This window comes from Uranotaenia lowii, chromosome 2, assembly GCF_029784155.1.
Source record: "Uranotaenia lowii strain MFRU-FL chromosome 2, ASM2978415v1, whole genome shotgun sequence".
NCBI lineage: Eukaryota > Metazoa > Arthropoda > Insecta > Diptera > Culicidae > Uranotaenia > Uranotaenia lowii.
This window is the reverse complement of record NC_073692.1, coordinates 365,510,644-365,533,725: the sequence shown is the minus strand read 5'-3', so window position 1 is coordinate 365,533,725 and position 23,082 is coordinate 365,510,644. Positions and strand designations below refer to the sequence as shown.

The following is a 23,082-nucleotide window of genomic DNA, read 5'->3' as shown; positions in this document are numbered from 1 at the left end:
TAAAATCAGCCATAACTTGATTTTCCAAAGCGTTTGATGGCTCAAACAGCATTCATTTGATTTTCCGGAAAAAAATACATAAGAGATGTCTATTTTTGTTCATAATTTTCTAGTGCAAATCGGTGTTTTTTGGATTGGTTTGTCACTAACACTACGTTCATGAACTCCAAAATGGGTTTCATTAGGTTCTTAAACTATTTTTCTTTAAATAAGTTCTAAGCAAACGGACTACATCCAATTTTGACCATATTTTTTGATTTTCTATTGTCACGTTAATTTCTCGAAGAAACATTTTTTGGACAAATCACACAGTTGACAAACCACCATCATTACTTAAATGATAACTCGCATATCAGTTGACTCGGTGAATAAACAATTTAAAAAAGTGTTTTTTTTTTTCAAGCGTGATAAAATTGAGTGAACACTAGACTGCCCCACATTCGTATGGGAAATTTCACAAATAAAGATTTTTGTCCCTAAATTTGAAAACATTTTTAAACTGATTCATAGCTAAGGGTTTCAGATGTTCCCAACCAATTATTTTTTCAGAAAAATAGGTCCAATTAAAGTTTTTTAACCTTTTTAGATTCTCTTAGCTGTTGCTTCTTTTCTGAATTGACAATGAAGAATAATATCATTTTATTGCTTCTTGATAAACAGTGTTATCTAATTGTGTTTATTTTTATAAATGTTTACTTGATAAACTCATTCCGTTTCGAAAGAATTTTTACAGCTTCCGAGCATGCTTCAAAAATAAAAAAAATCTCAGTTATTTGTGAAACGATTTTAACAAGAACTTTATTTATGGTGGAAATGTAGATATGAGTCAGTCCTGGAAAATTTCCAAATTCGGAAAAATGGCTGAAATGTGTTAAAACTACAACCGAAAAAGTACTGAAAAACATGATTCTTAGGCCCTATGGTTAGGCATTTTATTAGAAAACTATCAAAAAACTTCCTCAAGATATTTTTTTTCATTTAACAATAGCTGTTTATAATCCTGAAACTGAACTTCTGAGAACTTTTCTTTGGAAAAAATTGGTGACCTCTAAGCTAAAAGATATGATGAAAACAGGGAAAATGAAGCAAGTAATCTTACTCTCCCCTACAATTTCGCTTTAACTACTCCCCAAACATACATGTGAATACTATCCACAACCAAATATTTAAGAAAAATCAAAGATTTTTCAATAAAACGAACTAAAAACCGTTGAAATCGGTCATTATTTGACAAAATGGCATGCATTTCAAATTGAGTGTTCGTGTCCGAGCGATCAAACATTTTGACGCCTCATTAAAAGTGATAAAAAAAACGTTAGTCCATTTTTGAAGTTTTATAACTTTTTTTATTTATCCTAACTCAAATCTAAATGCGGTTTTCAAATGAGATATTTTTCGTAACTTATGCTTCATGAAGAACCGTGTAAATGTGACCAATGTTATAAATGAAAAATTGGGTTTTCATGTCTTTTCCGATCAAAATGTCTCAAAATCCCATACAAACTTCAGGCTCGTTGAGTGGCCTTTTCTAGTCTCACCATTTGTCTAAAATTTAGCATGGAACCTTGAAATAGGCCTAGGATCAATTTTAGTCTGCAACGCATAACTTTTTCAAAAGTTTGGTCATTTTGGGCACTCTTGTGTATACTTTTGGTATTTTGTGATTTATTCATAGTAGGTACAAAATGTTGATTGTTTGTTGTTAGTTTTGGAAAAATTGAGTGTTTTTTATAAAGTGTCTGAATTTTTTTGTACACGCCAAATAGGTTTTCAATATTAAACAATTATCAATGAAAATCATTTGTTTTAGTACAATTTGATAAAAAATGAACTCACTTAAAGAAACAATCCTCTGAAACATTCTTTCGACAGTCATAATCTTTGATGAAATCATGAAAGTAAAAAAATAGGCACTGTTGTGAATCAAAATTGCATTATGCTTGGGATTTGAATTCCAATTAATTTCCAAAGCTGAGGGTAAAGGAAACAAACTTTTCTGAGATAAACCTTTGACCTTTACGAACTATAATAAAAGCATCACTAATATTTTGAACATTTTTCTCATGTGAGTGTTACAGAAATAAATACTCTTGTGATATTCAATGTTGTAAAGTGATTATTTCGACATTGGAAGCATTATTGAAAAGTGCTACTTTTCAGCATTGAATTCATTGTCGAAAAGAACATTTCACAAAAATCGATTTTTATAGCACTTGACGTTTTTATCCAGGAGTTGCACATGAGACGCCATTCGGTTCGGTTCGCTTTTCGTTCGCGCTGCTTGCTTGGTTGCATGTTAAGTATCTAAAAGGGGCTCGAAAGTTTTAAAACATTGCCGAATTGTTGGGGAGTGAAATGAAAATATAGTAATGTGGTACAATAGCCGGTGAAAGTATCGGTATCGGTGGAAGAAAAATGGCATTCCCCGCAAAAATATGTTGTTTAGGCAAATTGCCAGTGCTTTACCGAAGGTGTTTGGCCTTGTAAAGATGGTGACTCGGTGTGGAAGTGTCAGGTAGTGAATGGAAGTGGAGTTGAAAGAAATTAATTAGCTCCCTGATGAGCCTATGTTCTGTCTTTGTTATGCAAAATAGCTAAAATGTCCATTTTTCGTGGACTAAAATTGTGCAATCTAAAAATATGTATGCGTTAGCGTTTTGGCTGTGAAAATTTAAGCCAACTTTGGCAATTAGGAATATTTGAAGAAGCGACTGACCCTCATACACGCTACGCATGTTTAACAAATCTTAGAAGCAAAATTATATTTGTAGAAAAAGCGTTACGGGTAAACAGAGGTTAAAATAAAGTAGTGGTTGCCCTGATAAAAAAAACTAGTGCATTAAAAGCTCTGAATCTCGCTGTGGTTAGTTGTTCGAAAGAATGTCATTTTTTGACAAACGAAATGATTATGATGCAGTACGTTTTGAAGCAGTGAGATATGGAAAAAATGTGCAGTTTGAATGCATAGAGTGTGTGCGTGTGTGGGTGTGTGTTTCCGGATTGCTGCGATTGAAACTTTTTCGGCAATGTAATTATGAATTTCTAATGCTTATGCGGGTAGAATAAATTGGACAAAAATGGTGTTTGGTAAATGAACAACATCTGAAAGGAAAAAGAAGAAAAGTATTCCATTTCTACTTAAGTTTGATGGGGATAAAAATCATAATTTACCGGTTGTGCTTTTAAAAATTAACCACTTGAAAGAAATCAAAGGGGGGCGTTATAGAGCGACTTCAAAAAAATACCTTGCTGTTTGCTTAATGATGGGACTGTGTTGGGAAGAAAAAAAGGTGAAGTTTTGAAACAAAGTGAAGAAAATAAGAATTAAAGGAATCAACGGCATGATTATAGAAAAAAAATAAGCGGATTGTTATCAGCTTAATCAGAATTTTTTTGTTCGAATAAGCAAGCGCTGATGATTGACAACAGTTACTGAATAAGGTCGGTTATACTGAATAAGGTCGGTTACAGATAAAGGTAAGCTTAGGGTGTCTTGAGGTAAGTTGGGTATAAAGGTAAGATTATTCTGTTGTATAACTACTTCATTTGTTGATTATATTGTATAAGAACGTTCAACCAGTTGCCAGCTGGGCAGGTATCTACACGCATGCGGAATACCTGTCGTAGATTCATAACACTGAGAATGTTATGAATTTTATACGGTTGCGAAAATGTTTGCTCGTTCTACAAATAAGACATACACATACACGAAATACATTCATTACATGACAGTTCACACGAAGCCATGGTGTCGGGTATGTGGTAATTTGCATTGAAGATTGGCCGAAATTATAATCTAAAGAATGCAATTTAGCGCATACGTTGGCGAAACTGCGGTGAATCCGTGCACCCATGGTGGATTATCTACATACATACATACATACTTGACGTTTTTATCCAACTCGGGAAGCCTCGTTACGACTAGTGCTGACAAAATACACTTTTCGGGACCTGTTGGATTAATAATTATTTTGTAAAATAAAAAGCGGTTCAATTTAAAAGAAGTATTTTTAATAATTAACCAGTTAATAAAAAGCGCACTGTTGTAGAGTGAATTAATGCAAAAGAAAACATGTGGCTATATAAAAATGTTTCAAAGTTATTTGAGCGTTTTGCTAAGGTTTGCCTTGAATTTGGATAATTTAGAGTTTGAGCAATCGAGGAACTGAAAAAAAAATCAAGATAACAAATGTTTTATTATTTTAATAAATTTTTGACAAGCATGCTATTATGGAGATGCGTTAAATGTCGGAACCTTGACATGGTGCATTATGGGGAACCATGAATCGATAAAAACAATAAAAAAAAAGTTTAATATGTGGAGTTGATTTATAACTACAATTGGTTGAGTAAATTTCTATCTCAATTCAAAGCCATCTTTTGCACAAACGTAAAATTGCAACTTGTATACACAGAAAAACTCAAACAATTTTGAGCTAACTCCTTATAGTCACAAATTGTCACAACAAATTCTTGGTTTGAATCTAAAAAAAAATGAAAGAATACACACATGTAATTTGTTTTATTATTTTTGGAGGATTTTTTTTGTTTGCAGAAGTTAAAAAACAGTTAATGTTTTTAATTCAGGCAGTGAAACTTCTTTTCAACAATTTTCTGCATCGCCGCCCTATAAAAGAATGTGTATAACACCCATAGTTATCATTTAGAGGTAGATCCTTCAAATTCCTAAAGATGATGCAGTTTTGGGCCAACCTTATGAACAAATAGTTTTCTGTTGAACAGGAATTTTTAAAAAAAATTAGAATTTTTATTTTTCATTTGAGACGTTTCGGCTTCTCAGTCAGTTGAAATATTATTAAAAACAGCACATTTTCTCAATGTCCAAAGTTTCGGCCATGATCTTGGCCATCATCTGTAGAGTGTCCATTTCCCGGCCATTTTCCTGTTCCCGGGAATCGGGAAATCTGGTGGCCTGTTTCCCGGGAATTCTCGGGATCCCGGTAAATATTCGAAAACATGTAAAATATATGCACTTCGATTCAAATATTCATAAATTATCGAACCTTTCGTGGGGTTCATTAAAAAAAAATATCATAGTAAAATCTATCGGCTGGTTGGGTAATGAATAAATTGATTTTCGGCGATTTCAGTCACATGAAAATCAATTTATTCTTCAAAAAAAAAAAATATCTTTTTATTTGTTCGATTATTCCAACTTTTTTTCTTTTTTTTTTACATTTTACATATTTGCTCTTCATATGAAAAATACGATTTTTCATGAAAAAGTTTTGAAATTCATCTGGCTTTCAAAGCCAGAGGGAAACAAGTGCATAAATGTTACTTTCGAGAAAACACAATCATTCTACCAGCTGCGCGATTTTTCTTATATTTTTTGAAATGTTGTGGGTTTTTGTTCAATGAAAACGGTGTGGAAATAGATATAATATGCTTAAACTTTTCTATTTATCAAATGGCTGCAAAATGTCTACTGCCACAGGGATCGGAATATTCTCAATGAGTTTTGTATGACAACATTTTCAAAAAGATCAATAAGAATGATTTCGGAAGCTATCAGGCTTTTCCAAAGAAATAGTTTCATTCATGTCGGGAATTCCCGGGAACGAAACTATGATTCCCGGGAATCGGTAATTCCCCAATTTTTAAAATTCCCGGGAATTCCCACCCGGGAAATCCCAGGACGGACACTCTAATCATCAGGGCGATTCAATAATTTATTGTTATCGGATGAATCATTTTTGTGTTTATCCATCCGATTATAATAAGTTATAGATTTTCCCTGATGATGACCAAGATCATAGCCGAAACGTTGGACATTGAGTAAATGTGCTGTTTTAATAATATTTCAATTGACTGAGAAGCCGAAACGTCCTAGATTAGACTACATTCATCAGTCGCAAATCCATCAAATTTATTTTCGAATACATACAAAAGAATGTTTTGAGAATACAAAGCTTGCAATATTAACTTTTAAAAAAAGGTTTAATTATGAACCTGGAATTTTAAAATCGAATCAAAGGTTTGTTATTTGAATTATATATAAAACTTTCAATGACATAACCGTTTTCTGCGTTTATTTTTAAATCCGAATTTAAAACTTGAATTTTTTAAGATCATCTATAGCATGGGTGGCCAACATTTTCAACAGACGGGCCAAATTTCATAAATGGCGGGCCAAAAAAACAGATTGTTCTGGAGTATTTAAAAAGACATACACCGTCTTAGCCGCTTTAGGCTTTACAGACTGAATAAATGACGTGGACAACTTTTGATTAACATTTAACACCCAGTACCAAGATGGGAATCGAACCCATGTAATCAGCGATTACTGTCATACCACGCTAACCACTTGACCACCGAGACGTACAAAAAAAAAATTAGAACAGATTTTTGAAAACGCTATGAAAACATTTGCGTAGGTCACATCGAGTAAAGCTTAAGCTTGCCAGATTGCCCGGATATTTAATACAAACTTCGGGAAAAGTTCGGTCTGGCTTGGTTGCCCGGATTTTATTGAAAATGTTCGGATGCTTTTTTGCAAATTGAACTAAGAAAATCATGAAAGGTTTTGCGGAAGCCGGAAATATGATTTAAAACCTGCTGATAACTTTTGATGGATATTTTTCTCAAGTTTTTTTGGTATTGATTTGCTTTTGATATTTCTTGGAGTTTTAATCGACAATTTAAAAATCTAATGCCCGGATTTGGCCAGGTTTTAAGATGAAATTAGTGCGGATTTTTCCAGCCCTGATACGTGCTGCTGACTACCTCATTATAGATTCATCTTAATGAGTCGTTTTGGTTACTTGCATATTTTTAATTAATTTTGCTCCATTCGAAAAATAGTATAAATATTACGCTATACGAAATGAATTATCCCTCCCAACTTATGTATGTACGTCATTCTTTTCAAGGCATTTAAAATCTCTTTTCATTCCAGAAATGTCAAATGGCATAAATACAATGAACATAAAGTCAATGTTATGGTTTAAAAATACAAAAAAAAATTTAACGCCCATTTTCCAAAGTTTTGAAGTTAAGAGTTTTCCTTGGAAAAATTTGATAGACAAATGAAAAAAAAATAAAGAATGGTATTCTTGAAAACAAGAATCTTAAATATTGATTTTTCGAAGTACGGACCTCAACCTCAATTCAATCCAACTCTTTCCAAATTTTTTGATGTCTCGATTTGACAAGCGAATTTAGAAAGCCTTCTCTGAACAGGATGAATACGAAGTCTTTTTTAATCATTGCACCTTTTTCAAGTCAAAATTTTACTAAAAAAAGTAGTTCTTCTGAAAGATTAACAAACCGGTTCTAGTTGAATTTTATTACTCTACTGTAAATTGTGTCTTGTTTTTCATTATTGATGTTCCTAAATACAGAGCAATATGCAAATTGAAATAAAATTGGATTTTGTTTAATGTTTATAAATACATATACCCTTTTTCTGTTAAAGCTTAGCAAACAATAACATATTGGATTAATTTACACAGCAAACTTTCGATATTTTACATAATTTGCGAAAGTTATTAAATTTGGATAAATGAACGACGTTGTTGAAATAGAATTCATGTTACAAATGATTGAAGTTATTGTAAATGTTTAATTTTAATCATGATGTTGATATGCTTCGGTTATTTTTTCCGATTTTTAAAAGATTTTGATACGATCTTACTTTTATTCAGAGGCTATCTAAACTCCTCAATATTAAAAATAGGGTCCGCTTGAATGCTCTCCATACCAATGCAATGATATGTAGTAACCAAAATCCAATCGGGAAACATTGAAAAATATGTGATGGAGTTTACAGATAATATGTCAAATACCATACTTATTTGATAATTTAACAAATGTAATTGTTATTCTTTTTTTTAACATTGACGGTAACCTTTTTTTGTAATATTATATGAGGCCCGCAGAGCCAAAGGAGTATAAGAGCAAAAATGATTGATTTTCAGTAAATAATGCCAAACGATTCTCCATGCTGAATTATTTATATTTTCAAAAATATATTGGCATACTTTTACGTTCGAAAGAAAATTGCAAATGTTCGAAAAATGTATGGAAAATGGCCAAATATAACAATTTAAAAGAGTGTTTTCTCGAAATAAGATTTTATACACTTTTATTCCTTTGGTTTATATCACTTATCTAAAGAAATTTTCATATCTTTGTTTTGAATTTAGTTAATGTAGATTAAGATATATTTTTTCAAATGATATACGCACACCAAGAAAATCGATCAATTCTTATAACATGGCTTTTAAAAAATGTGATTTTTGAAAAAATGATAGCTTCGCGGGCCACAAAAGGCTAGGACCATGGTTTGGCCACCCATGATCTATAGAGTAAAACCCTATATTTAGACTTCATTGGAATCATATAATGCTTTAAGCTACGAATTTGAAACATCTATGCAAATTTAATTAGACGAATATTTTCTTTTTCGATTTCGATTTTATTTTACTTTCTGGATGATGTATGTTTTCTAATTTGAATTGAAACTCTGAATTGTAGACCTTGCGAATTTTTCTTTCTTGAAAGACATCTTGATATGATTCTTTCTTGAAAATTCCATCATAAGACATCAAAGCATTTGTTATTTTATATCATAATTTTATTTTTCTCTGAAAGATGTATTTTTTATTTTTATTTTTGTGCTCGGTATAAAAAACTGTAAAATTAAAATTCCCTCAATTTTTCATTCAATTTTCTTCTAAAACATAGTTTGAAACCTTCTTCACATTTCTAAATCAAAAATTTTATCTATTTTTTTCTATCTTTCAAAATTTGATGTGATTGAACTTGGAAATGTAAATTTGGTATAAAATATTTTAAACTGAATAATTATTTTATTTTATTTTTAAGAAGATCTGCGATTACATTCAGAAGTCTGTTGCTAAAGAACAAACCTTTAACGAATGAATTTTTAATATAATTTTTCTGTCTGTCTGTTTTCCTAAATACTATGAAACCTTAATCTAAACCTTAACCTAAATGCCGCAGCCCGTGGTCTAGAGGATAACCTTCAATTCTTCTAAGCCAGCCGGCATAAGATCGAATCCCGGTCACGGCATACATAGTAAACTTTGTGTGTGTTGGTGATTTTAGCATTTGTAAGATTCTAGCCATCATATTCTCGAAAGATGTGCGCTTACAGTTAAGAAAAATTGAATCTCTTCGAGGAAACATGTGTCGTTTCTGAGATCCTGTATGTTTGTGTGTTCGTTTCTAAAAAAAACCTTCTTAACCTAAATACGTAAAAAATTGTGTATGGTTTTTGGAAGTAAAATATAAACTCCGCTGAAGCTTTCTAAATAGCTAAGTTAAGCTTGCCGGATCGCTCGAATTCATCCGGATTTGCCCGGATATTTGATGCAAAATTAGAGACAACGCCGATCCGGTCCTGTTGCCCGGATTTGGTTAAAAAATGCCCGGATTCATGACCTTTATTCGCAAAACCATACAAAAAACTTAAACAAAGTTGCTATAAATTTTCCATTTTTGCGTTAAAAAACGAATATTTCCGAAAAGGTTTTTTCCAGGTAATCATGACTGGTTTTTGAAAAGTCGAAAATACCATTTGAAATTTGCTGATGTGTTTCGATGAAAAAAAAATTAAAACCTGCCCGGATTTGGCCAGGTTTTAAGATAAAATTGCCCGAAAGCATCAATTATACATGTTTTTCTCGAGGAATTCTACATCTTTATTTTTTTTTCAATAATTAATGGAATATATGTGAAAACCACTTTTTTTATTTGTCGAAAACCCTGCACGGCTGCAACCCCCAACGGCTTCATAGACAACTAAAAAAAAATCTCAACTCATAAGACAAGTTGAAAACTTAGTATTTGAATAATAGAAAGTTATTTCTACAATGCGGCAAAATAGAATTGTCCAAAAATTTGAATCAAAGTTTGAAACAATTTATTTTCGGCACATCGGTGAAATTTATATTCTTGGAGAAAGAATATCAGAATTGAAAATTGATAAAGATGGATAGAAAAGTGAAGAGAATATTTGCAGATGTTGAAAAGAGCGAAAGAGCATTTTTGCGAAAATGCTTTTTCGCTCTTTTCAACATCTGTAAATTTTCTCCTCACTTTTCTATCCATCTTTATCAATTTTCAATTCTGATATTCTTTCTTCAAGAGTATAAATTTCACCGATATGCCGAAAATAAACTTACAAAAATCAATTAACGGTGGTTAACTTATCTTAAAATAAAAAAAAGTTAGAAACAAGCTTCATAAATTATTACACAAATTTGGTTATTTTACAGACTTAAGGCCTTAATATATTTTTTTTTGTATAACAAGAGCTCAAAAGAGCTTCCTTCGAATTTTGGTCATTCCTAGACATTTTGTTTTCTACGATTTTAGCTCTCTTTTCTGATATTCATCCTTAGCCATTCCTAGACAGGATATATCCTCCTACATACTAAAATTAGTTTTAGGACATTTCAGAAAATGGTTCCAAACAGGGTAACTGCCTTCGGTTTCATTTGATTTTCCTCCTTAATTCCCATTTTCCTGAAAACAAAACGAAAACGACTCACACATTCCAAAGTGCTGTACACAATTACTTTGGCCCCAGTCCAAGATCAAGTTCAAGATAAGAACCCTCCTCGAGTTCGAGTGTGTGAGTAAAAACGTACCAGGAAGGCACGCCGCCATGGAATGTTTTGCCATTTCCCCAATGCCTTTTAGGCTTTTTTTTTTTTTTTTTTTTTTTTATTTAAAGCTAAAAATCGTGTTTTTACATTACATGGTCAACTAACTAGCCTAACTCATATCTAACTGCCATACTCAAAACTTGGGTCAACAAATATTCAAAAACACACCAAACTCCGCTTTGAATTGCTTTCTGTTATTCCACCTCACTTCCCTCAATTCTCTTTTAAAAACATACAAACTAGGATCGGCCACCCTCAAATTGTATGAAATCGCTTTCGTTACCAACCATAATGCTGCCTTAAGTTTTTTACAGTTATTTGGAATAATTTTTTGTAAGATATTTTCAATGTCATTGATTTTTAATTTTAAACGATTTTTTATTATACTTTCGCACCATTTCCAAACTGCATTAGCATTTTTACATGATTTTAAACGATGCATATTATCATCTATGGAGCCACATTTTTCACAAATCACTGATTTCAAATTACCAACATTGTACATTTCTAATTTTCTTTTATTTGGTATCAAGTCATTTACAAAAGAATAAACCAATGAGCCATCTTGGAAAGAAATGAGTTTATAATTCAAATTTGCCCACACATTTTTCCATTCAACTGACAATTTATAGCTTAAAACTGGTTTCGGTGCAAATGAATCGCCGGAAGAGGAAAATGTGTACCATTCACAATCAAATAAGTCCATCCACTTACAATGAGTCGAGGTGTGTGGGTGGTAGATGAAATACGGGAAAGAGGAGCCAAAAATTAGGGTCGATAGCAGACGGGAATGCGAAATCGATATCTCCAGGCTCGGAAAAATGTGCAAGGAATTTCTTATTGAGGCACTTTATGGAAGGTTGAATTTCTTTGTGTTATTTTACATCCAGGGAGTTAGAATAAAAACTTTGTAGGGACCTTTTTCAAATATTTTTGTGTTTCTTCGGGAGAAAATCCACTCCATTGACTGTTTTGGAATCATTCAGTATTGAATTAACTCTAATCACTTGCACCCTTTTTTTCGATCCATTATTTTCTCATTTCAAAGCAAATAAGTATTAAGTTGGATATTGAAAATTAACCTTTAGTCAGATAATGACCAGACCATCTGATTCTTCTCAATTAAAGGCTTTCAAAGATAATTGAATTCTGTCCCTTAATTTAAGCCAAAAGGAAAACAAACACCCTTATTTTGTGTAAGAATTATCATATGAATGTAAGAGAGCTACATATGGGAAACCGCACTTTCATTGATACAGCTATTAGACGAAAAGATCCCTCGCAGATGTCTCTATTGATGAAATCTTCAATTTATCAGCGGTTTCCCCTTCAGAGGTTTTCCAACCGTTACAAACTTGGCCATTAGGGAAAACTTTTTTTTTGTTTTTGGTTAGTCATTTGGTTTGTGATCCCTCTTCAAATGGAACTGAAACCGCTAGAAAATAGCCACACTGGATTTGTTTCCCCTAGTAAGTAAAACTTTGAAAGATGCACAGGAAACTTATTCAATTATCGGAGATGCGGTTGAGGGAAAAATACTCTCTTACCTTAGTGAGTGAAATTTTTGTTTGATCCCTAGGAAGGCAAACAAATCTTAAGACCAAACGAAAGTAATCCCTTTGCATTTAAAAGCAGTTTGGGATACCAAATTGTTTTCTTAAGTCAACTTTTAACATGAGCCAGTTACAAACCAATGCTTGCCTTGCAACTAATCAATGTGTATATATATTATTTTTTGGAAAAAAGTATTGTTTTAATTTAAAACTTCCTTTAAAATTTCTGAAATACATTGACATTTTTGGATTACCAAAACTCAAATTGGATTTTTTTTCACAATATTATTAATATTCCAGCATATTTTTCAATTTCGTTCCCAACTTCAAACAAATGACCGTCCACGGTGCTTCTGACACCATTAACCCGCGAAGCATGTAACGGTCATTCGTTTGCAGTAAACATTCCGTGGGATGGAACAAGAAGAGACAGAAAAGTATTCTAAATGAATTAAGTGTCCCTCCAAGGAGTACGTCTCATTTATCTGATATCCTTTTACTTCCTGGGTTCTACCTTTTAAAAAGTAGAGGGCAGTCAGGCAGACACACAAAGTCAGGGACAAGATCAAAGTCTGCCAACCGACTGGGTCGTTTTCTGCCCCAAGGAAGCAGAAATTAAATTACACCGTAAAACAGAGCAACAATCTTCCCGGGTGTAGCTGGGGCAACTTCAGACGAGAGATTGCAAAAAAAAAATCCTACAAGAAGACATGCACTTCTTTCTTCCCATGAGTCCAGCCAGTGCAGTGCAAGTCCTAAGTGAGAAAGATAGGAAACACTAAAACTTCAAAAAAGAAACTTTAAAAAATATACATTCAAGTCAACTTGTGCTAATGAATTTACTTCACGCTTGTGTTTTTTTTCTTCTGTTGAATGAAAAAAGTTAAATTTTTTTCAACCTTCTGCTGAATATTTTGTCTCATTTTGCCGATGCCAACAACAAGGAACGACGCAAGGCGACAATCTTGGGATCTGATAACAGCGCGAAGCGAGAATGCAGCCAACGTGCAGCAAAATGAAAAAAAAAAACAGTTAATGCGAATTAAAACCGTAACTATCAGCATATAATTATCTGAGATTTTTTTTGGTTGTTTTTCCAAAATGAGAACATACGACTGCTTTATGAGTTGCTTCATTAGGACCGGGAGTGAGTTTAAGAAAGTTTTTTAGCGCAATTCAGTGCTCATAGCCAATGTGCTGTGAAAGTTATTCGAATTATTACTTATGATTTTCAGGCAAGTTTTTTTTTGTTTTCACATTTTGACTCTGTGAAATTCTTTATTAAAAAAAATAGGAGTTCAAAACGACATCCCGTCACCGTTAACCATTTTTCCTTTTTTTCATAATCTCAGTTTTTTTTTCTTATATATTTGAAGACTGGCTTGTGAAACAATTTTAATCGTATTCACCACATTATCATATTCATGTTTAATATTAACACATTTGCAGACCAACTACGAAATATCTCGAACTTTCGCTTGACCTGTGTGTGCTTCACTAAGAAGCATTGCTCAAATACGATACATTTGGTAAAGAAACTTTATTCTACAACATTTTATATAGCACTTTCAATAACTCGAAGATACTAAATTTGTAAAGTTTGGTCTAGTGGTTTCAGAGATAGAGAATGCCAAATTTAAGTCGCGGTCCCTAATGTGATGAACTTATTTTTTATTAATGAGAGTCATTAAAAAAAATCATTATTTTCATTCAAAATTAAAAACTTTCAGATTTAAAGCTTTTCCCGTGGATATCTTATGTTTGAAAATTATCAAAGTCATTAAGGAATTAAAAATTTTCACGCTTCGGGCACATAACATTCAACGTATAACAGGATACGACATTGAAAGTTCTTAATTCAAAATCAGGTATTTCATAAATTATTAATTGAAATGGTTAATTCATAATTGAAGAAAAAAAACGGTTTGATGATTTTCGAAAGCTATTTCGATCAAAGAGAAAAAAACGAAAACATAACGCCATATGTGATAAATAACTAGTGTTTTTCAAATGAGCAAAAAGTGATTTATGCCAAAATAAGAATAAAGAGAACAGAAGACAGCCTAAAATTTTTGCTTAAAAAAATCATACGAGTGAGGAGGACAGCTTGAAATTGAAAGGCAAATTAAGAGGACAGCATCACTGATAAAAAAGTTAAAAGTTGTTGAGAGGACAGCTTGAAATAAATAAAAAAAAACACCAATAAGCGAAATAAAAGGGATCCTTAGTGATGAAGCGGGTTGAGAGGACATCTTGGAATAAGAAGAAAACACCAATAAGCTAGCTGGGAGGACTGCTTGAAATGAATTAAAAAATAATATATGTAACATTAAGCGAGTAGTGAGGACAGTTGGACTTGAAAAAATAGAAAACACGAATTAGCGAGTTGAAAGGACAGCTTGAAATAGATTAAAAAACACGAAAAAGCGTGTTGGGAGAGCAGCTTAAAATAAATGAAAACATCATTAAGCAAGTTGGGAGGACAGTCTGAAAAAAATTAAAATATAAAACACCAATAAGCGAGCTGTAAGGACAGCTAAGTGAACAAACGGGTTGAGAGGACAGTTTGAAAATAAATTTAAAAAAACTACAAAAAAAGTTTTGAGAGGACAGCTTGAAATAAATAGAAAACACCAGTAAACGAGTTTAGAAGACAGCTTGGTGATCAAGCGGGTCGAGAAAATGACTTGAAAAAAATGGAAAACAACAATAAGCGAGTTGAGGAAATACATTGAAATAAATGAAATAAAATCACAAAGAAAAGTTTTAACAGGACAGCTTAAAATAGAAAGAAAACACCAATAATCGAGTTGAGAGGACAACTTAAATAAAATTAAAAAAAAACATCAATAAGCGAATTGAGAGAACAGCCTGGTAATCAAGTGAGATGAAAGAACAGTTTGAAATAAATAAAAAAAAAACAACCTATAAGCGGGTTGAGAGGACAGCTTGAAATATATAGGAATCACCGATAAGCAAGTTGAGAGGACAGCTTTAAATATAAAAAAAACACCAATAGTTGAGAGGACAGCTTGGTGATCAAGAGGGTCGAGAGGACAACTTTTAAAATAAATGAAAAAAAACACTCATAAGTGAAATTAGAGGACAGCTTGAAAAACAAAACACCAATACGCGAGTTGTGAGGACAGCTTGGAGGACAAGCGGGTTGAGAAGACTGTTTGAAATAAATATTAAAAAAATATCAAACAAGAGTGATGAGAGGAAAGCTTGAAATAAATAAAAAACAAAACATCAATTAGCGATTTGTGATCAAGTAGGTCAAAAGAACAGCTTGGAATAAATAGAAAAGACCAATAAGCGAGTTGAGAGGACAGCTTGAAAGAAAATATAAAAAAAAGCACCAATAAGCAAGTTGAGGGACAGCATTTTGATCAAGCGGTTCAAGAGGACAACTTGAAATAAATGTTTGAAATGAATTTAAGAAAAAAAAAAAAATCAATAAGCGAGTTGAGAGGACAGCTTGGTGATCAAGCGGGTTGTCGAGAAGACAACTTGAAATAAATAAAAAAAAAACGATGAGCGAGCTGGGAGGTCAAACTTCAAAAATACCAGCTTGTTGGTTGAGAGGACAACTTGAATAAATTTAAGAAAAATATACACCAAAAAACGAGTAGTGAGAACAGCTTGGTGACCAAGCGAGTTGAGAGGACAGTTTGAAATAAATGAAAACAAAAAAACTCAAAAATGGGTTGAGAGGATAGCTTGAAATAAAAAGAAAACACCAATAAGAGAGTGAAAAGGACAGCTTCAAATAAATTAAAAAAAAATAACACCAAAAAGCTGATTGGGATGGCCAAATTGAAATAAATTTAAAAAAAAAAAACACTTAAAAGCGAAATGAGAGGACAGTTTAATCACGCGGGTTGAAAGGACAATTTGAAATAAATTTAAATCACTAATAAGCGAGTTGAGAGAACTGCTAGAAATAAAAAAAACGAAACACCAATACGCGTGTTGAGAGGCCACCTTGAAATAAATTAAAAAAAAAAAACACCAATAAAAGAGTTAAGAGAACAGCATGAAATGAATTTGAAAAAAAAAACATCAATAAGCAAGATCTGAGGACAGATTGGCGATCAAGCGTGTTGAGAGGACCGTTTAAATTTTTTTTTAAATGCACTAGAAAAGTGTTTTGAGAGGACAGCTTGAATTTGAATAAAAACACCAATAATCAAATTGAGAGGACAGCTTGAGAAAATTAAAAAAAACACAGAGAGGAGGTTGAGAGGACAGGTTGATAGAGCAAATAAAAAAAAATACCAAAGAGCGAGTTGTGTGGACAGTTTGGCGATCAAACAGGTTGAGAAAACAGTTTAAAATAAATAAAAATCACTTATAAGCGAGTTGAGAGAACTGCTTGAAATAAAAAAAAAACAAAACACCAATACGCGTGTAGAGAGGACAGCTTGAAATAAATTTAAAAAAAAAACAATAAGGGGGCATCCATTAATTACGTAACGCTCCTAGGGGGGGGGGAGGTATGCTCATCGTTACGTAACGATTTTTTCTTAAAAATTTCAATTTAATCGCAACTATTTTGATGTCATGCAAATTTTGCAGAATGATAAGCACACCAGAATCAGCTTGAAATTTCTAAGCTTTAACATGATTAAACTGGTTTGTAACCTTCCCATTTTAATGATTCTGAGATAGACTCCTAAACTGTGTATTGGATGTCCAAGAAATAATCGCTAGAAACCCGATTATTATGTACATTTACCCCCAAAAACTCAATTCAACCTTAAGACGGAAATTTTACTATTTTTTCTCGATCAATTTAAAAAATGCAATTTTGGTTATTCCGACGAATATTACTTAGTGGAGTATATTTTGCATAATTGTTTAATTTATTTCGCTGCTTAAACAAAATAAATTAAACAAGGTAGATCATCAGTTAACAAGCACAGAACAACAAGTAATAAGACAATCATTTTATTTTATCAGAGAGTTATCATCAATGAGTACTAAGAAGCGATTTGGATAGATATTATGTCCGTTTCGAAAAACGTTAAAAATTTTATATAAAAATCTTTTCTTACCATCGAAATTCATTATTCAAAAACATGAAAAGATGGGGGGGGGGGGGGGAATTTATCAGCGTTACGTAATTTTCATAGGGGGGTACGTCGAAGCGTGACGATTTGTGACATACGGGGGGGAGGGGGTCAAAAAGTGCATTATTTGCGTTACGTAATTTATGGATGCCGCCTAAGTGAGTTGAGAGGACAGCTTGGTGGTCAGGCGGGTTAAGAAGATAGCTTTAAAAATAAATGGAAAACACAAATAAACGAGTTTAGAAGACAGCCTGAAAGAAAATTAAAAAAAACTACAAAGAGCGAGTTGTGAGCATGGCAGGTAAATGGTTACCATCAAGTAGCCAAAGTCATGCGACATTGATATATTTGGAGGTATCACTGTCATGCAACACATGTATCATATCACCGTGACATGTGGTAGGATATCGCGACATTTGCAGTTGAAAGACATCTAAGCCTATGTGATCGTCATTTTATTATGTTCTCTGTCAAATCTACCTATCACAAATTGCTTTTATGTACATCGTGAAAATGTAAAAATGCTGAAATGCTCCAATACTGAAATACTCCGAGTTTAAATAATTTTGTTAATTTTTTCTTTTAGGAAGAATTAAAATTTAAAAATAATCTGCACATTACAGTGTTGAAGGTTATTGTTGATGAGTCCTACTTTTCTTAAATTCTCGTTTTATTGTGAATGACTGGCTAGGTCTCTCGTTAACTCAGGGTTAACTTCACTTGTAGCAGGGTGGACAAACTGCTAGGGGGAAACTATCAAACGAATGGAATTTGAACCAAAATGTACTTTCAAGAGGGTTTCGTGGGTGTTATTAGTGAAATGACGTATACATTTTAACATTTTATTACAGTTCACATTTTAAGAGGAGCAGGGGTTAGGTATAAGTGAAATTTGAGATCATTTGACTCGGATTTTCCGCCCACAAACGATGATGGGATCTGGATCGATGGCGATGACCATGAAAATAGACGAGTTGGCGGTCGGGTTTTTTATGGTGGCCGTCCTTTGATGCACGCTGTAATACCTTCGCCACAGTTGTCTTTTCTCTGAGGCCAAACTAACAACTCGCCCTGCTTTTCCGTTTTGGAAAAAACAGAGCTGGAACTAGGGCCAAGGTGATGGTAGGACTTTCGGAGTGGGTTCCTGTGAAGTGCCTGAACCTATACTGAGGTATGCAGTCAGAGGATAAGGCCTGTTAATGGCTGGGCATGGTAGGAATAATGTTCCCGAGAACTCTTCGGGGACCGGACTCTTCGGTCCACCCATCCAAGATCGGGAATTTGAAGATCTTTGTCGTTCAGCTCGGTAGCTATTTGACGCTCATGGAGCTAAAAAGAATTTAAAAAAAAATATCAAAATTTTTTTATTTATATTTAATCGATACTAATCCAAAGTATGAATGACTTGTTTGCCGTTTCTCGGTACATGAAGCGTATTTATCAAAGGAAATTCCCCTTGCTATGTCCTGCTTCTGCATGAAGCTTATCCATTGCCAAGCAAAATGTTTTTTTTTCTCCCGAGCTAGTCTCTAAATTAACCTGTTTACAATTGCTCTAGCTTTCTAAATCGTGCTGAGTGCAAGCTTCAGGAAATTGTGGTCTAGACGCTCCCGGAGAAACCATTTAAATTTTGAAAAACTGACCGAAAATACTTCACAAATCACCGAGCACGAGCCAAACAAACGACATGTAACGCGAACGAATGTCATGCAACAAAGATTTCTGTCAGCAACACTACTACAGAAAAATGGAATGCTATGACCGTTTCGTTGATGACATGGTTTTAAAAAAAAATGATATTAACATAGGCTACCATGTTACGGTCAGGCGACAGTGAGCGACATTTATCAGCACTGGTTGTGAGGACAGCTTGGTGATCAAGTGGGTTGGGAGGAAAACTTGAAATAAATTTTAAAAACACCAATAAGCGAGTAGAGAGGACAGTTTGAGAAAAATTTTAAAAAACACCAATAAGGGAGTTGAGAGGACAGCTTGATAGACCAAATTAAAAAAAAAAACAAAAAAAAGAGTGAGTTGAGAGGACAGTCTAAAATAAATAGAAATCACTAATAAGCGAGTTGAGAGTACTGCTTGAAATGAAAAACAATACACCAATAAGTGTGTTGAGAGGACAGTTTGAAGAAAAAAAAAGTGAGTTGAGAGGACAGCTTGAAAGAAATTATATTTGAAAAAAAAAAAATCGTTAAGAACGATTTGTGAGGATAATTTCGAGTTATAAAAATAAATAGAGAGATCCTAATAGTAGAATCAGTGCCGCCGGGACGTGATTGAAACCTTTAAATATTCTCTCGGAAGTCCCGGCTACGAAAGATTGGTGTTTGAAAGTGAATGCGTTGTACAACGGAAGTGATAATTATAATAAAAAAATGCCTTTTGAAGTCGGGATGAGAAATTTAAAAAAAAAAACAAAAATGCGAGGCACACAGTGGTAAGAAGGCCATTGAATAGGTGTGGAGAGTCAGGGTACTGAGCTCGAAACAATTTGGTAGGTTTTAGATTCAAATCCCAGTTATAATGGGTAGGTAAGATGTTTTAATTGTCGTTTGATAATTGCATAATAACGAACGTTCAATCAGTTGCCAATCAGCCAGGTATTTACACGGATGCCGGAATACCTGTAGTAAATGAATAACACTAAAAATGTTATCCGTTTTCAACTGGTTGTGTACCTGATGGATTCGTTCACCCAAAATATACTGACAGAGAAACGTAATACATTCACTACACATCAGCTCACACGAAGCCATGGTACCGGGTATGATGTTCGCGACATTGGAGATTTGCCGAACTTTAATATCTAAAGAATGTTAATGAGCACATACTTAGGCAAAACGGCGGTGAATCCGTGCACCCATGGTGGATTTGCAACATACATACATATAAAAATAAATAGAGAGAATACCTAGGAGAGGACAAAACAAGGTGAATTAAAGCTTTTGAAAAGAGTTGAGGAGATAGCTTGGAATTTCGACAGAAGTGAAATGAGAGATCAGCTTGAAAACTCATGGAAAAATAGAGAAGGCAATCTAAGCGTATTAATAAGGACAACAAGCGATTTGAGAGGACAGCTTGAAAACTTGTTGTTGAGTCGATAAGACACCCTGATGGTATTAACAAGAATAATAATCAATCGGATTGAGAGGTTAACTTGAGATGAAAAGAAAAAATCATGCGAGTCGAGAAAAGGACAGGAAGGAAAAATTAAAATCAATTTCGAGTGCGTTCTTTCAACGCTTGTAACTATGGCGAAGCAAAGTGAGTTGAAATCTTAAACATAATGATAAGAGCATTACATTAGTTTTGAGAACATGTTGAGAGCATGTTGAGTTTCTTATAAAACTATTGATGAAAATTACAAGAATGTTGAAATACGTGTTGAAAAGGCAGCCTGAAGGTGTGGAAATGGGAGGTTGAGATTAGAATTTTTTTTTCTGGAGCATATCAAGAGAATAGTTTGAAGAGTTTGTTTTAATTTCAAGTGAATTTAGACAACTACTTGAAAAGCATATTTTGAGAACAGTTTAGAAAGCTTTAGATTGGAATGTACGATTATGCAAGTCGAGGAACAGCTTGAACATAATAATTAAACTAAACTTTAAACTAAAACTTAGTTTTGAAAAATTAGCTTTGGTATCGAATTCAAATCAAGCGAATTGTTGAAATAGATTCGGAACTTAATAAAATAATTTATAAAGCGAGAAAAGAATGTCTCTTGAAATGAATAATGCAAATAAGTTAAGCTTAATATTTGAACAGTATACAATAGAATGAATAAATAGAATAGCTTACAGTAAATATAGTTAGAAAAATTACTTTACGGTTTTTTAAAACAATAAAAAATCAAGCAAAACTTGAAGGTAAAAAGTACATTTATAAGTTTTGGCCACACAAGTTCTCATTTCTCAGTTAAAAATTGATCGACAAAAAATTATAAATGCTTTTCATTACCCCATAATTTTTGCATATTTTCAGGCGCAATTTTTAATTTTTATACAAAATCAGTTTTAAGAGTCCTTCTGATCAGAAAATTATTGGAAAACCATAATTTTTTGATAACTATTTTTATTCGTGCTGGTATTTTTTGTTTTGTTTCGATAATAGTCGTTTTAACATCTTTATGTCATTTGCGACTTTTATCAACGATGAAATTGGCGGACAAGTCGTTGAAATACTTATCCGGTACAACTGTTATCGATTTTTACTCTTGGGCTCGAACTCACGGACATCGGCTCAAAAAGCAACTAAAATGCTGGTATCAAGTTCTATGAAGATCAAAAATATATCTTTTTAGACTCTAGCGATCAATTGAACCCATATCACACATTTTGGATAACATTTTTTCTGAAAAAAATTAGAGCTTATTATTGCTTTTCAAGTATGGCATTCAACAGTTTAATAGGGGAGAATGAGGATACTTGATCCCTGGGGATACTTGATTCCTTAGCTATATCTCGAAACTGGAATGTCTTACAAAGATCAAATGTTCTAGAAAAATGTGCCATAATGAGCAAAATAACAATGCTTGTAGTTTAAAATTTTTTAACAAAATGATTGTTCGAGTAATTGAACGTTGTTTGAAAAATTTCACAAAATATAACTTGAAGATCTTTTTTCATCACTTTAAAATGTTTCTTAAATGGGAAAATTATGAAAAAAATATTTGTTCCAATGTATCAATCGTTCGAGCGTAAAATGAACTTCATAATGCCATATTTTCGAAGCAATGGAAAACTCTCAACTTTTTTCAGAAAAAGTTTTCTAAAATGTTGATTATGGGTACAATTGATCCCCTAGAGTTGGGTACAATTGATCCCTCTTCCAAACGGCACATTCTTCTTCTGAATTGATCGTTATGATTGCTGATTACGAAACTACTAATATTTATCCAAAAACTAATATTTATCAAACAATTGTCTGAAGAAAAGAACAAAAATAATGATTCTCTCTTAATTATAAAAAAAGAGCCTTTAAGCATGTTATTAGCGTTGAGACAAAGTTCTAGAATTTTATTCTTATGTCTGCTATAAATTGTGTAATGATAACAAACATGACCAAAATAGGCAATTAACATTCTATCTTGGGGTTTTGTTTGATTTTTATTCAAGGATTAGGGCTTCCTGAATAAAAGATCAAGTCTCCTTCAATAGGGGATCAAGTCTCCCCTAACTTCAGAAAAATCGCAATTTTTTTACTCCCACAAAAATGCTTCTAGTTCATCAACGGGTTCAAGTATCGTTCTAAATTTTGGAGCATAGAAACTTGAAGTTACAAGCTGTCAGAAAATGTCAAAGACGGCGAGCTGCTAAATTTTTTCAAAAAGATATGATGAAAATAAGAAAAGGGGATCAAGTATCCCCACTCTCCCCTTTATACTCTAACGATTGACGTATTGGAATTTTTTCATGTGGAAAACACAAATTACAAAAATTATCTTATGTTTAAATTGGGTAAATTTTCCGAACAAAAAACCTTCAAAACTATGATTTTTGAAATTTTTTGAGATAACATAAGGTTAGACATTTTGCTGCACGCATCTGGGCCAGAAAAAACCGATCTATATTATAACAAAAAACCTAGAAAAATCTGGGCATTTGATTTTGAAATTGTCCATCAAAATCCGGGCAATATCCAAGCAAATTTGGTAAAACCCAGGAATTACTCAACAAAAATTGATAAAAACGTGGTTTTTTTTTCCTAAAAGCTTAAAGGTTTTGTTATTCAATATTCGGGCAAACCCTCATAAAACCAGGCATTCTGACATGCTTAAGATACAGC

At 33.0% G+C, this 23,082-nt stretch overlaps 1 protein-coding gene across 3 annotated transcripts in view; it reads left to right on the top strand.

Annotated features, from left to right (window-relative positions):
- The window catches only part of LOC129749673 (protein sax-3-like), an 839,575-nt gene that overhangs the window by 266,380 nt on the left and 550,113 nt on the right, over positions 1-23,082 (top strand). The window lies entirely within an intron of this gene.